The following is a 16,988-nucleotide window of genomic DNA, read 5'->3' on the forward strand; positions in this document are numbered from 1 at the left end:
TGACCCTTGAGCAGTGGAGCTACTGAGGTATCCAGTTGTCTTCCTGCTCAATCTGTTCATCAACACACCAAAACAAATCCAGTCACAACATGATGAAACGTAGCCCACGCAGTGATGACCAAACCACAGTCACTCAAAATTTTGGGTGGCATAAACCTAAAGTCATACCTGATTTTCAGGAACTTTGCTGTTGAAATATATAGGCTTGCTGAAAACTATGTCGGTATGAAAGTTAAGAAATCCAGGCTTTTCTCATTTTCTCATTTCGCGTTGTTCATAAATTTTCCTCTAAAAAGTAATAAAGTAAATATAGGTCTGGCAATGCCAGACTACTTTTGTGCTAGTTTAAAAATATGTACACCACAAGCTGCTGAAAAACAGTAATTTTGGCTTCCAATTATCTTCGAATGGGGGGCCAGCAATTGTATGTGGGGGTGCAAGTGGTCTGAACAAACCCAACAAACACGACAGAACATGATTAATGAAGAAACATGGAAAGAGGGCGACAAGCAACAAGAAATGGCCCCCAAATTAAAAAGAAATTAGTTCTTGCCAAGTTGCTTATTACTTTTTTCCTGTGGTTTTGAAGGAAATCAAACCAATTTTCTTAGGTTTTAGAGGTTTAAATGCCACTAAAAGGCATATAAATGCAGCGTGAGAAAACTGATCCAGGTGGGTTCAGTTTTAAATTATTTTTTTGTGACAAGAATATTTTTTATTTGGCATTTTTTGTTAAATTGGATGAACTCAGCACTGAATGAATAAGACACTTTGTATGATTCCCCCAGAAAGAAATAAACTGATTTACTTTCAGTCCAAGCGGCAAAGGTTATGAATTCTCCGGTGAAGCACACTATGAAAACTTTTCTTAACCCATATACTACACAGTTTATTGTAGTTTTCGACAATGTCTGGCTATCTGCCTCTTGGCGATTCTGCCCACACTGTATTTATTTCCTGTCAGATGCTCGTCCTAATAATTCTGTCATTCCCTGTGGTCCCACCACCCAGACAGCAGAGACCCCCATCTCTCTCACCTCTGCCCCCCTTGCCTCACCCCTGGAGGCAGTGACAGACTCTTTCCTCTCCTTACTCACCCCGCTATATTCTCCATCTCCCACCGCTCCACTCTTTCTTTTCAGCACTATTTTCCCATCTCGTTGCTGCACCTTCTTCGTCCACGCCCTCCACTCTCTGTTGACTCGCACATCTGGGAAAGGTTAAGAGCGCAGAAATGCGGACTTTTTGGTCGTTTAGGTTGAGATGCTTCGTAAAGTGAATGGAAGGACTCTATCATCCATCCAGGATTTGTTAACCTGGAAAATTAGTAACCACACTTTCACTGGTGATCATATTTCAGAAATCTCATATTAGAATCTCCTCAATTTGACAATTAACCCAAAATATGAATCCTTTTAAATTAGAGTGTTTGTCAGTTTTGATCTAGGAAATGTGTTTTTAAGGCAACTGGGGAAAATGTTTTTAACTTTTCAATTTCACCCCAACCTAGCGTCTCCAAGTGGTATTGTCATTGACATCACTCTTACTTTCTGTTTTCCTCAGAGTTATCCACAGACGAGCAATTGACACTTAAAAACATTGGAGAGAGAAGAATAAACACGTTCACCGAAAAGGTAAGTAATTTTGGTATGATTTTAGATAGTTGTATTTTAGCTGTCAAACCCGAACAATCCATGACTTTGTTGCCAAATCCGAACCATCACGACAGCCCGCGCTCCTGTGTAGACATAAGGATCATGCTGCGTCATCCCACCATTTGTTGACGTCACGGTAACGGCATCCCGAAGGATAAACAGCTGACACGGTAGGATACCTAAAAGATCATAAGTAGACGTGGAAGGTCACTGACAGAGCGGCAACATGACGATTTGCGATGAGAAGGTGCTGTACCCAACTGAAAAAGCAAAAGAGCATATTTCCCAAAATGTTTAACTATTCATTTACCACAAGCTGCTTCAGGTGGAATGAAAATACTTAACTTAAAGAGAGTTTTGCTGTAACTTAATTGGATATACTGGAAACCTGAAGTAATGTATTTTCGTTCTGATGAAGTAGTTTTTTGTGAAAGCAATGGGGAACCTAAGGTATTATCAGCATGTGCTGTTGGTTTGAGTCTTGGAGTTTTCGGGCGGATGAGCTGTAAAGAAAACAGTTCAGAGACGATGAGATGAGGCTATAAAGATTATGAAAGTGAAGCGTAATTAAGAGGCGTGGCCAGGACCTCCAGGTGAGCTTTACCTGGTTGAAAATAGAGGACCACCTTAGTCGAAATGAAGACAAAGCAATAGTTAACAGTCTGTCCTGGGGCTGCCGAGCACATCTGGTTGGAGAGCTGTTAAAAGGAACCTGTTAAATCCATTATCATCGCAGAGTAGCTTAAATTACAGCCAGAGAAAAAGAAAAAACAGCTGTGAGAGTGATAACCTGTGAGAAAACTCCCACTAACACACACTGACACAGGCCGGCAGGTTTACAGGGTGAGAGATTGACTACCAGCTGTAAAATACAATCAGGGATTGTGTGTTGCTGTGTCAGTCAGGGTGTAACGCAATCCGAATGTCACAAGGCACGACGGGGGAGGTGGGCATTGTCCTTCTGAAGACACCCTTTAAATGAGGACAAGCTTCCTGTGTGAGAACGTGGTGATTTGAGTGTGTTTGGGTTTATTCTTTTTTTTCTGGATGTGAGCCTGTTTACAGAAATCCTGAAGAGAACAAAATTTCTAAGCTTGCATTGAGTAAAAGTTCCCTCCTTGGGGACGTGCTTTCCAGGAGAAATCATGGGGCCCGACTGGAGGCCAACGCTGAGACCGCACTCTTAAGGGGGCCCTTTGGTATTTGAGGGATGGAGTGATGACAGTGGGACGTTGTTTGTGTATAAAAAGGAAACAAAGTGAAACAGCTCTGAACATGTCAGCCCCTCTGCTTGTCACTTTAGAAAGAAATGTGTGTTGACCCGGCACAGCCACAAGCCCGGTAACCCCCAAAACAACACTGTTATGGTGTGCTGAGGTTTGTGTGTGTGCACATAGTTAATTTGCTGCCTTCAGTCTGGGGATCTGGTGCTTAAATGTGTTTATTTTCATTTGCAGCCAGCGAAGAAACTGAGCATATAAAAGTAACTTCTATCATCTTGGAGGGACAGTTCACCCCGAAATCAAAAACATATATTTAACTCTTACCTGTAGTGCTCTTTATCAGTCTAGATTGTTTTGGTGTGAGTAACTGAGTGTTGGAGGTATCAGTCGTAGAGATGTCTGCCTTCTCTTTCACCAGTTCAGAACCCTCTTATGTTCAAAACACGCAAAAAAAAAAACACCCAAAAAACTAAAAAATGTAATAATGGATAAATCATTGGCAAAAAATAAAAACAAAAACGTTATTAGGATAATTTATTGTGTTTTTTTTCTCTCCATTCCAATGGATGAAGAAAAGTAACATAGAAACTGAATACAATTAAAATGAAAATAAAACTGTCTTAACAGACAATTTTTGGTAAGAAAAAAAAAAAAAATTATATCTTTTATCAGCATATATATATCTATATATATATATCAATGAATAAGTGATATATATATGCTGATAAAATAAAAATATGCAGTTCTGCTGTATGTCCCTCTTTGATCAAACACTATGTTCCATAAATGCATAAAGATTTAGTTCAGTGTGGGAATCCCCGCCCCCCCCGTCACCCTGCAGTGTCAGTCCCATCAGTCATCTGTTGACCACACACACACGCACTGTGTTTATTATGATGATTGTCAGTGTGATGGCGTGCTTGTCATGGTCCGGCAAAGTTAGCGCTGTGTGACCATGCAGGTTTTGGCAGAAACACCGTGTCGAGGAGGCACAGGGTACTGAAAGGTCACACCGCTCCAGCAGCACTATTAATGAAAACTACTTGTGGCATCTATCAGTTCTGCATGCTTCACGGGTACAAACTGTGCAAACACACACACACATACACACACTCATAGACATACTGTACATAGGTCAACCTCAGTTACAGTGTGTGTTCTGGTGTTGATAGCAAAGTCACCTGTGTGTGGAGGGTGCGGGCCAGGTAGGGCAGACAGCTGCACGACTATTTTAGTTTGATATCAAAGAGGTCGGCCTAATATAGGCATGAAGACAGGGTTTGCCACTGCTGCCTAATGTGTTTCTCTGCCTCCATCGTGTTTAAGAGTTAGTTTCCGACGTTCATTTACCAATTTTGACAAATTGGGATAACAGATCTGTTGATATTTCTGAGCCTTGTTCAAAAAATGGAGTTCAAGTGTTGAAATTAAAGGGGCAGTTCACGCCCTGTGCGATGCTGAATTTGTAAAGAGAACTTTGCTTTTCTTGCATGCCTTCATAGTGAACGAAGAATCTAAAAAAAGAGAAAATTCTTAATGAATTGCAGTTATAGGGGTCCACGTATATATATATATACAGCAGAACTATATCAAAACAGACCTCAACTTGTGCAGCCTAATAATCCAAGTCTCATATATCCAGTCAGTACTTCCCAAAGAGATGCTGGTTTACCGCTTTCTTAATTGGTTAGTTTGTTTTTGTTATTGTGTGACTTTGGTGTTTTAAATGGTTAATTCAGATTCAACAAAGTCACACGGTAACACCCTTTATCTTTTAATTCATCAAGAATTTTCTCCATTTTTGGATTTTGAGGGCAACTGCTGAGATGAGCGACCTTGAGACAGTTTCTGACAGATATTGCAGCAATTCTTTGGTTGTGCAAACCAGCTGTTGCATCAACTGTGCAAGTGGCTGGTCTCAACTGGTCTAATGTGGAGGTCCTGAGCTGGCAAGGTTATGCACGGTCTGGGTTTGTCAAGTCAAGTCAGATTTATTTATAGAGCAACAAATGGAGGAGATTAAATCAAACAGAGGCATTATCAAATAAAAACACAGACATATTAAAAAACAGTCATGAAAAGGAGAATATAAGTAAATTGATAAAATCCCTAAAAATAACACAAAGCAAAAAGTAAAACAACAACAAAAAAGCATTGCACAAAAAAAAAAACATGAATATAAAGACGGCTGATGTGCTGCAAAAGTCTCACAAGCAACATTTGATCTGTGGTAGTAAATCACGTCTACATATCGCACTCTAGGTATCCTTTTGCATCTGCTGTTGATGTTCTGGGATGGTGCTACCCTGGTGACAACACAAACACATGGTGAGATTACACTGAATGTGGTAATATTTAGACAACACAAGCACATGGCAGTCAGCGCTGGGACTGAACATGCTGCAGTGGATTGTTAGGATAAAGCAACAAGGACACGGATGGTAAGGTGTGCAAAAAAACATCACGTGAACACCAGACTCCTGCATGAAAGTCCAGGGTTTGTTGGACTCATCCACCACCTCTCCCGCCCACCCGCCGTATAGGTGCCCTTTTGCTCCTTAGATTGCACCGTTACTGGCTGTCACAGCTGTATCATACAGCGGTGACAGGTGGCATCGTGCCACGTGCTCAAGTGGTTGCCCGTCTACATTTCATGCAGTTGCAGCAGGTGCTGTCCACCATCGCATCATAACATCTAGCTATCTGATGCGGTCTAGGGGTGTATCATGTGAATGCAGAAGATGCTTTTCGGCATCGGGATCATACACTAAAAGCACTGTCGAAGCGGCAGTATTTGACAATTTTGAAATGAGAATGGGCTGGTAGGTCTGGTGGACAGTCCTGCAGTCATGCCAATACAAAAAAAATCTTGAGACATTTTTCATTCACCAGATGCATGCAAGGAAAAAGTTTTCCTAATGAATTCAACATAAAATGTGAAATATTCCTTTAACTTATGGTTACGTACCCATTAACTCATATACTGCACATGGACAAAGACACACACACCAAAGAGGGAGGTCACAGTGTACTTGTTCAACTCTCAAATCAGGCTCTCATGCTTGGCTGAACAAAGGGCTTCCCCCAACAAACTGACCCATCACAGCATCAAAGGAGGGTTTATGTGAGTGAGATTGTGCGTGTGGATATCACCGTCTTATTCACGGCACTTTCCAAAATACTTTACAGGATATTTTCCAAATGAGTTGTCGTTTTAGCCTTCCGAGCGCTTGTAATGTACCCACCTGTGCTGGCACGGGAACATGCCCCTCCTCCTCCTCCTCGCCCTCCTCCCTTCAGTGCAGGAGGGTGAAGGCTGAGCCAGAGCTGCATTTGTTTCGTACTAATCCTCCTTATGAGAGAGACAGCTCGTATAGAAGGAGCCCTCTCTGATCCCCAACAAAAAACACTTAAGCTACTTCCTTCTTCATCTCTTGGCTCATCCCTCGCATCGCTGCCCCAAAGATCTGTATTGTTGGAGGATGAGGTCAGTGAGGTTGTGCAGGGTTGCAGATGTGAAAGCTCTAAATTAGGGTGTGGACATTTATCTCATTTATTTACTTATTATATGTCAAGGTACACAAAACACACAGCCATACACAGACCTCTTGCAGTAGTCGGACACTTGATGTGTTTGTGTCTTGTGTACCAAATGAGGCTTAAAGTTAAATAAAAAACAGCTGTGTTGACACTAGTGTCAACACACACATCTGTGTGTCAGGTTCAGTGTGTGAGGTCAGGCGACCCGTTTCATTCAACCATGTTTGACGTTGTAAACAGGGGTGGGTAGTAACACATTTCAATCAACAAAAATAAGTTAAAAAAAAGTTGCTTTCTCTGAAGGAAGTATTTTTCATGTTCCTTTTTTACAAAAACTGTGCTTCTACTCTTTACTCGACTAAATTTTTGTGCCAGTTATCTTTTACTTGGCTTCATTTGCCAGTGCGTGCACGGATGTTTTTTTTTTTTTTTTTTTAAAAAAAAGGTAAAACCTGCTAAAAATAGACTTTAGACTGCTTTCCCATTGCCTGTTGAGCCGTGTACACGGCTCTGCAGCAGATGAGTATGCCTTTCTGTGTGTGTTGTTGTTTCTTTGCTGTGTCCATTTGACATCACGGACAAGTCGGACAACCGGTAAACAGGAGAAAACAGCAGTGATGGGGTCCTGTGAAAACTTCACAATAGTTATTTGTCTTGAAATATCTCTTACTTATTCAGTCTCTCAAACTCAGACTAATCTCGATCAGTGTTTTAGCGCTGCTTGCGCGGAGACAGACAGTATTTGGTGGCTTCGCATCATTGCATCTCGCCAGTTAAGAGGCTAAAAGTCATGCAGATGTTGTATTCAATGGCGATTGGAGCCGGAGGCGTCTACTGCAGAGTGGTTTGACCTGGATGTGAATGCCTATTTTACGCATTGCCATTGCAGTAAAAAGTCAAATGCTAGTTGGTGTTTTTTACCCACCACTGATTGAAAATATAAAAAACAAACAGGTCAAATCCAAGTGTGTAGAGTATTCAAGAATGACTTTGTGTCTACTACCTGTTTGTGTGTTAGAGTGTTTGTAATCATTTATAATGTTTGTATTTTGTATCTGCCACAGTGCACGGTGATGATAATTAACACCAGTCGACTGGTCGCAGAGCCTGCTGACAAGAAAATGATCGCACGTGTGTGTCTGTTGATGTGTTTGTTTTCCAACCGCAGTGACATGGAGGACCTTTGCAGCGACCCTTGTGCTGAAAAGTATACGGATACAGACATCCTAAACACAGTTCAAGCTCCAGGTGTCCAGCAGACACACACACACACACACACACACACACACACACACACACACACACAAACAGACACACACACACAAACAGACACATACAAACACAAAGAGAGAGACAGATTTTGCAGTCAACCAGGCAATGATGTACATCCGCTGGTGTCTGGAAATACTCATTCTGTCTTAACCATTTATTATTCACACGTCAGTTTTCATTCACCCTCCTATTCCCATTTACAGTTTTACTTTCTCCCTCTCTCTATCTATCTATCTATCTCTCTCTCTTACACACACACACACACACACACACACACACACACACACACACTGTTTGAAGGTTAAGGAGTACAGCTGGGAGCTGCTGCCAGACCCCCCTCCTCTGTCACTCTCAGTAATCAATCTGTCAGTATGGTAATTAACCCACAAAGTTAAGTAAGCATGACTACTGAACTGCCCCACTCCATCTAACATTCCTCTCCTCCTCCCTCTGTCTCTCGCTCCTACTCCCCCGCCCTCGGTGGCGGGCGGAGGTCGCCGCTCATTTGCTGATTGTGATGCCTTCACGTGTTAGTGTAAAAACGAGGCCTCTTGTTTCACGCTGTTGCACCACGAGCAGAAGACACAGAGCTCTGCTGAGCTTTGGTTTTCAGTAAATTCAGTATTCTCTCGGTCAAACTTGGAAAAAGTAATTCATGCACTACTTTTCTCCAGAATTGACTGCTGTAACTCCCTCCTCTGCGGCATCAACCAAAAGTCCTCCTGCCTCCAGCAGGTCCAGAGCGATGCAGTTTCGCTGCTCACTGGTTTTAACAGACGACATCACAATGCCCCAATCCTGGGCTCTCTCCATTTGTTCATTTTGAAATTGATTTTAAGGTTTTACTGATTACTGTAAAAAAAAAAGAGAAAACAAGAAATGACCTATAAAAATGGCTTAAAGTCTATTAAAATACTATTAAAAATAGTAGCTTTTTAAAAAAATATATAATTTTCTAAATGTATTATTTTCTTGCAATATGTGGGACATTGCTTGCCATGCTGCCAAAATCAGATTGCTCTGGGATCAAAGACTTAAATAGCACAGCACAAGAAAAGTGATGATGATCCAGGTTGCAAAGTTACCCTTGTTTTGTCTTGCTTAGTTTGGTAGGACTGTTTTGCTTTCTGTTGCTATGTTGCCTCCTGAGTATCCCGTTTCTGCTTTTGCTTTGCTTGTCAAAGCACTTCGTAAACACTCTTTCTAAAGGTGTTACACAAATAAAGTTATTTTTATGTTGTCATTGTTATAGAAAATAATTCCAGCTTGTATATTATATATTAGGACATCATGATAATGCCTAATGTGGCAAGTTACAAAAAAAGTACTCTGGTGTTTGACATGTAACAGTGCAACATTAATTTACATAACTGTGACAGAGAACAGATGGTCCTAAGATGTTTGACCACGAGACTTTTATTGTGAAAGACAGAACACAAAAATGTGGGATCAAACCTTGATGGTTGCAGGCTTCTCTCAGGATTTATTTCAAATCCCCGGACAAGGTTGGCAGCGTTGTTCAGGGAGCGTTTTAATAAGAAACACTCTTTCACAAGCGCTACTGGTGAGTCGTCCTTGAATGAGGAATTACTCAATTCTACAGCACAGCTGTTCACTCTGCACAAATCCAGTAAAACTCACACATGGAGCTGTGGCTTGGTGAAAAAGAGCATGTATCAGTTAACTTCCCTGGATGAATGAACATAAGGAAAAGCACACACACAGAGAGACAGTTAGGCAGTTTGCCTGTGGAAAAAAACAGTCCAAAATGGAAACACTGTCCTCACAGAGTAGTGCTATGATTGTTCTTGGACTCAGGTAAAACTGGACCGGATACTCGCGGGATCTCACACCAACATCAAGTAATTTTAGCAACTGTCTGCGCTAAATGAAAGTGATGTTTCAGCTGAGTGTTACAAAATCAACAGCCAAATCGCTTTATCTTCATTCTCAGTAAGAATATTTTACCCCCTATTTTGTCGTTATTTTGTTTTTGTATGGAGGCAATGCTTTTTATGCACTCTTAAGATATTTCTCTCAAATTTTGTTCAGAAATTTGTTTAAATTTGTGTTAGTGGGCACTTTTCCTTTACAAAGATAATCCATAAATCTGACAGGTGTTGCATATCAACACTATGATTAAACAGCAACATTACTGCACATGTGTGCCTTGGGATGGTAACCTGTTGACCTGTGCTCTCCCCTATTTTATTGTTTGCTGGCAATATGTTATTTCCATAATATAATATCCCCTTTCTCGTAAAAACACTTTATTCCCATAAAATTATGACTTTTTTCATGTGAAATTATGACATAATTCTCATAAAATTACACCTTTCTTTCATGTGAAATTACAACTTTATTCCAGTACTATTACGAGTTAACTTAATTTTCAAAATGTAATGACTTTTTTCTCAAAATCTAACTTTTTTTTCTTTAACATGGCCTCCGTCGTACATATCAATGTTTCTAAAGTAATGTAACTCTGATTACGTGTATATGAGTAGAGTTTGTCACCATGATAAGGAAGGGGTGGTGGATTGTGTGACACTTAGGTGACAGTTTTTTAGACACACTGTCGTTATTTTCAGCCATGATTGTGTGTAAATATTTCAAGCCAAAACATTATCTTTTCTTAACCATAACCAAGTGATTTTAGTCCTTATTTTTCAACGTGTTGAAACATGAAGAAATGTAAAGTTTCAGCTCTGCATAATAACATTCAAATATTACATATCCATGGTTTGCAGAAACATACAATGCTAACATTTATTCTGGCAATAGGTTTGCCCAAAACACCACTGTTCCCAAGTGCAGCTACACAGAAATGCCAACTAACATTTTCTTCTTCTCTTTTTTTTAAGTATTTCAGGGTATTTTTTCCGTGAACAGGTAAGGAGACCATAGAGAAATGAGAGGAAACAAGTGGAAGGGATGTTGAAAAGACACGGTCAGCGTCTTGAACCCTTTGGCCACCAGAACGCCTAACTCTTGTTTTTCTAAGGTGCGTATAAACAGAAATCGATCTACTCCAGTTTGACCCATGTCACAAGCCTTTTCAGGCCAGCTCTCACTGAAGTATTCAGTCTGACACTGCAACACATTTGTCTGTATAAATAACTGTATCCTTGAATAGCAAGAAAGGCCCAACATTCCTCTCTGTGTCTATGTGCTTGATGTGGATTCAAGAAGCAGCGGTGGCTTACACCCTGTGCCACATACTTGAGAAGACTGATGACAAGGCTAACTGTAATTGGAAAATGGATTCTGCTGGTGTTTCCTGAGGAGCTGCCAGTAACTGCGGCCTGTCGAGCATTTCGCTCTACAGAGACTGTGAGTTTAACATGGAAACTGATCAAGTATGTCTAATTTGATACCACTTTTTGTTTGATTTTTGGCTTTTGGTTAAGCTGCTGGCTGACACAGACGGCAGCGATGTGAAGAGGAGCAGGAAGTTCATGTGTAGATTCTTCGAAACACTCAACTTGTACTTTGTTTAGGTACATTGCTCAGAATAAACCCCCCGCTGATGTTTATAAACCAGTATCTGTGTCGCCTCCTGCAGACCATTAGAGCAGGGGGGTGTCTTTGAACTGTCTTTAGTGATCCCTACTGACCTGCATTTCACAAGTTACGCTCTTCAGATCCTCTGCCAGGCTTTAACAAGCAAGAAGATTATCCAAAAACTCCCTCTACACAGAGGTGGAAAAATATACAAATGCCTTAAAGTAAACCTAAAGAGAATACCACTGAAAAATGTTCAACTAAGTCTTATCAGATTTGAAGTGGAAAAGGGTATTTAAGGGATGGTTTACCCGTAATGCCTAAAGCCACCTGTCGCATCCAACAGGAACATGGCTAAACGGCGTCAGATGAGACCGCTCTTGTTGGTCACGTGCACATATGTGAATGTAGCTCCCATACTAGGAACTACAAGCTACAACAAGGCTAAAAACATGACACCAGTGACGTTTTTCAAAACAATTTGGCATGTTGGAGCTTCAGGACACTTGGATTACTTCAGATGAGCATTATGGCGACATTTTGTGGTTTTATGATTTTATGAGATGAGCACAAAGCCTTTTCCCAGTGAAACTCCGGCAGTGTTTTGTGGACTCTAAAATTTCACATCACTTTCTATCAGCATGACGGTCAGAACATAATGACTGAATTTTTATTTCTGGGTTGAAGGCCCTACTTGGAGGAAAACTTTGGAGTGAAAGGGGTTTCTTCAGCTGCATCAGCATCCAGAAAGTTTGCACACATCCACTGTCCGTGTCCATTTTGGAGTCCATAGATGCAGGACTCAGTCAAAACGGTGTTTAAGTAAAACATGCAAGAAAAGTCCACATCTATGTACGTGCAGAACAAAGTGCTGCTACTTGAAACTCCTTCCTGCTCCCTTTCTGGAGGCATCACGTTCTCATGCGTGCTTGTTAATACTGAAGAAAACACACAGATACATCTGCACATTCCTTTCCCACACAAACTATACTGCACCTGTGATGCTACTGCACAGAAACACAGAGATGAGTTCACATATAAACTGACCTCTGACGTTACTTATCAGCTTTGTTTCTCTGTAAAATAACTACAGTGTTTTTAACTTTGTTTTTTTTTTCTCCCTGACAGAGGACACCAAGGGTTTCTCAGTGATGTAATAAATGTGGGACTTGGACCTCGACCAATTTTTATGGAGAAATAAAAATGATGATGGTGTTGTTTTGATGCAATAATTCAATTTGTGAGTTTGATTTGCAGATTGATTCCAGGAAGGAAAATCTAATAAGCAGAAAAGTAAAAGTGAAATGTTTGTGTTACCCTTTAACCGGGTGTGGACTAAACATTTTCTGTATGTTCATATCTTCCTTAAACAGCCAACCAATGATGCACAAACAGCATTTTCAATTCTTCTCAAGACTGAACGACTCAAAAGCTATAACATGTATTATGGTTGTTTACTGAATACTGTTTATTGTTGTTGTTTTCTTACTTATATTTTGTTTGTTTCCTTTTTTTATTTGTTACGTTTAAACTAATGATCTAACTAATCGACTTACTAAGAAATTATGTGTTTGCAGCTCATAAAAAAACTTTGGCAGGAAAGTGTTGCAGTCTGACATTGCCCCTTTAATCCAGGTAACAAAGAGTTAACGCGGAAGTGCCACAGCCAATCAGAACACACGTGCGCAACACCGTTGGCAGAAGTGCACGCGCTACCCAGACGCTGGGAGGCAGTTGCTGAACGGTAAAAATGTAACTCAAATGAAACAGTAAAAACAGTATTTAATGGTGTCAAAGCAGAATAGTAACGGTCTGTACTCTGTTGTTAGCTCGTCCATGTGTGTGAGAGAGGCCCTGCTCAGAGAAAAACAAAGAGGGACCCCCAAATCGGTGAGTTGTGGAAAATTGGTAAATAAATGCTGCGTTAGCAGGTGCTAGGCTAAGCTAGTCAGTTCAAGGCAGAGCTAGCAAAATTAGCTTTATGCTAAATGATAAACAGTGCTTTTAGCAGACTCTTGTTGAGCTCAACTAAAGTAAAGCTCAGCTGGAAAGTATAGAAATTACATGATATATCGTGTTTTTAATTGCTCTATGTTTTTTTTTTTTCCGGCTGGTAAAGATACTTTTTTAAATTTATTTATTGGTTTATTTGACAGGGACAATGTTTTTTTTCTGATGTGTTGCATAGGGCTTCTAGCTAGGCTAATTTGCAACCACCCATCCCTGGTTGGGCTTACAGCAGAACAGAAACAAAACATATTGCTAAACATAACATCCTAAAACATGCATCAATTAGGCACATCATAAATAGTTATATTAATATATTTCATGATCTTTTTAAATTTACAATAATTACAGCTCACTAAAATTAATGTTGCATGGTTATGTGTGTGTGAGTTAATGTTTGCTATTTCATGGCAGAAAATTTGTGTTTTACTTTATGCGTATGAGTCCATCTGTCTGTGAATGTCAGTTATTCTGTCTGTGTTCCTGTCCTGACCTGAGTGCAAATCAGCAATCATTGATTGCAGGTTTGGTTAGCCAGTGTTTCAACTTTCCAGTATGTTTTCAGCTCAGTTTGTGTTTTTAATTCTGTTCCTCCTTAACTGTTTACTGCTGAAACAACAAAGCCGAAGTTATATTTTGTCAGTTATATTAGTTGATTGGTGTAAGTAATCAGATTTTAAAAGATAAGAAGACAGAAAAATTGTGTTAAATTGTACAGTTTGTAATACCATTTATAACAACAATGTTACCTTAAAAAAGAACGTGACTCAGAAATGCTGTACTGTATAGATTGTTTAAAGGAAAAGTGTGTAAGATTTAGGAGGCTTTAGTGATGTCTAGTGGCGAGGATTGCAGATTGCAGCCACCTGGTACATTTGATAAGAATTGCTTCATTGTTCATTGTCCAGGGCTTTTTCTTCTAAACTGGAGCTCAATTATCCACAGAGATATCTTCTTTCCCGAAACAAATGGGCCGGGTGATTAAAACCGGTAAAAAATACCAAATTAAGCAGTTTCATGTTATGAATCAGCGTTTCTTTTATGTCGTTTGGCTCCTGCTAGTTTGTACCTTGTACTTATTTCTGATCCAAACATTCAGGATGAATAAGCCAAATTATCCACAGAAACAAAGTCTCTGTAGATGGGGTCCCACTCCCTATGTAGATGTAAATGGTTCATTCTAAGGTAACAAAAACACAACAGCTCTTAATATCAGGTGATCATACACTGAAGAAAACGTCTACTTATTATCTTTTTGTCTACGTATTCCATTTCTGCCAGTATATCCCCCTTAATCCAACACGCTGGGCCTTGAAAATATTGTACCGCGCATGTTTTATGTATATATTTTGCTGAATTTAATTGAGTTAACTTCTAGTTTGAAATCAGTGAGCAAACTGATTTATAAACATTTCTGGCCATTTCACTGACTGCAGGTCAAGTTTTTGGGATGATTTGGAGTTTGATGGCGAGCCAACCCAAACCAGACATCTTCATCCCTGAGGCCCAGAGCCAGAAACTGCCAACCTCACTCCTCTGCTGCCACAGCGATAGGATTTACCTCACAGCCTGCACAAGGTCAGCAGACTCTGATTTAAACCCTTTTTTTGACTTGACTAGGACACTTACCTTATTAATTCCTTCTCAAACACTGGAGTCATAGCCATTACTGATTTAAGTGAATGGACTGAGTATCCATATGACTGATATGGTGTATAATTGTGTCTTGTTTAGGGTTTGTTGTTGCTGGATAAGTGAAGTGTAAGCTTTGAAGCAAGTTGTAAAGGGGTGATATTGAACCAGGTGTTGCTTTAATGGTGTTACCTGCCTCATGTTGAGTGGTGAAAGAAAAAAATGTTGCTGAACTGATACTGAGGTATCTTTGTGGAGCTCTATGTGTCTAATCTTTAATCCACACTGATGCGTAGCCATGCCAACATACTGGTTTTGCCAGGATTTTAACAGAGACCATTGATAAACCGAGACCGCCTGCTTTAGATTTATTTCCTGTATCTGTGTCACGGGGGTTTTGCCACTGCCCCGCTCCTTTGGGAGACTAGCAGCAGTCCTGAGTTCATTCAATTCAATGGGAAAAGTGAACATGTGTACAGATTATGACCGATTCTTTTGGCCCATAGTGACCAAAGTAAATATTTGACAGTTTTCACAAGCCACGCATCTTTCAAACATTCTGACTGTGAATTGGCATTTTTCAGTGAGACAAATTAGGTGAAAATTAACTGTGTTTAAAGACATGTCTCTGTCTCAGCAACCCTCAGTTGAGAAATCTGGCAACACAGAATCTCTCTTCTTTGTGATTTTGAAATGTCAGTCTGGTTTCACCGTAGTGCTGCTGACGTTGCTTTCCAACTGGATGAAAAGAAATTTAAATAGACGCATAAATAGACATACTGGTATATGTGAAATCATGAATCAGAAGTTAAAACTGAAATAAAACTTGTGTTTCTTTGCTTAATAGTACAAATGTTGTTATTATCTAACTTGGAATGGGAAAACAGAACATTCTCAGACTGATATGATCTCGGACTGTTACTTTATTTATAAATTAAATAAATCAGTATAATAATAGAAACATTTTATATTCCAAAGGTCAAATTCACTGAGACAGCATGATGTTCTGCAGATCCACTTTTATTGCCAACATCTCAGGAACAGAAGGAGACATTTGGTCAGATATTGAATGAGATTAGTTAGTAGTTGTAGTTTCTTTAAAACTGTGCTGATTGTTTAGATCTTTTGTGCAGACGGGGGGAAGGTGTGTGTGAAACATCCGTGTTTTTACATACCTAAATGCAAACTGTAAGTGCAACTTGACTGGTGCATACAGGCATACAACTGCAAGTCAGTAATTCTATTTTTTAGCTAATTTTGTAAATTGTTTGTCATTTTTGGGTGAATTAAAAAATGACTCCTTGTGTTTGCCAGCTCGATGCCACACAGTGGGGCTGTGTGTGACGAGATCATGCCCATATTACAACATTACGTCTCCTCTGTATCCTGTCTTTGCTTCATGCGTGTCTAATATAAGAGGTTACATGTGGACAACTTGCCAAATCACAAGATGAATATTTATGGATTGTGACACTCGCCTTGTGAGTGTTTAACAGCTGCAGCAGGTGCCAGTTGTCAATATTTCTATACTGTGTCACAGTGGTGTCAGAGATATGAAGCTACTATGCATGGACTGTATGTTACATACGCACAACATTTACTGCTGGGTGATATTTCAGGAAATGAGTCAGATAAGTCGTCTGTCTCCTGGAATAAAACTTACAGATTTATTTGCTCTTCAAAGATGTTAATTTACTTTTTTTAAATAACCTCCTGACCTCCTCTATTGGCTTTTTTTTAACCACGAAAGCAAGAGCTAGAATTACAAGTCTCCTCGAATTCATTTCACCGTACACTATCCTTACAGTAATGGAGTTATTTTTGGATACGTTTCACACTTGCAAGTTGGCCTCCATTCAGACAACTTCCACTTTCCACTCACCCGGAGTGAACAGAGGATAAAGGCATCCAAGACAACCTTACGGTTTCGCTACCGTTCCTAAAAACACAGCAAACGGAGCGAGGAAACATGTGGGAGTAACACTAGCTCTCTGTTTGTGTTACTGCGCTGGCGTCCCCCTCCAGCTGTTTTTGTAGATGACTTTGTCGTCGCTGCATTATTTATGTTTCAAATTTAAAACTTACACAAATAGGGAGCAGGGATTTTTGTGGTCAGTGTAACCAAACATGTCTAAATATAAAGGGTTGAAGTGGC

Source organism: Plectropomus leopardus, chromosome 16 (assembly GCF_008729295.1).
Source record: "Plectropomus leopardus isolate mb chromosome 16, YSFRI_Pleo_2.0, whole genome shotgun sequence".
Classification (NCBI taxonomy): Eukaryota; Metazoa; Chordata; class Actinopteri; order Perciformes; family Serranidae; genus Plectropomus; species Plectropomus leopardus.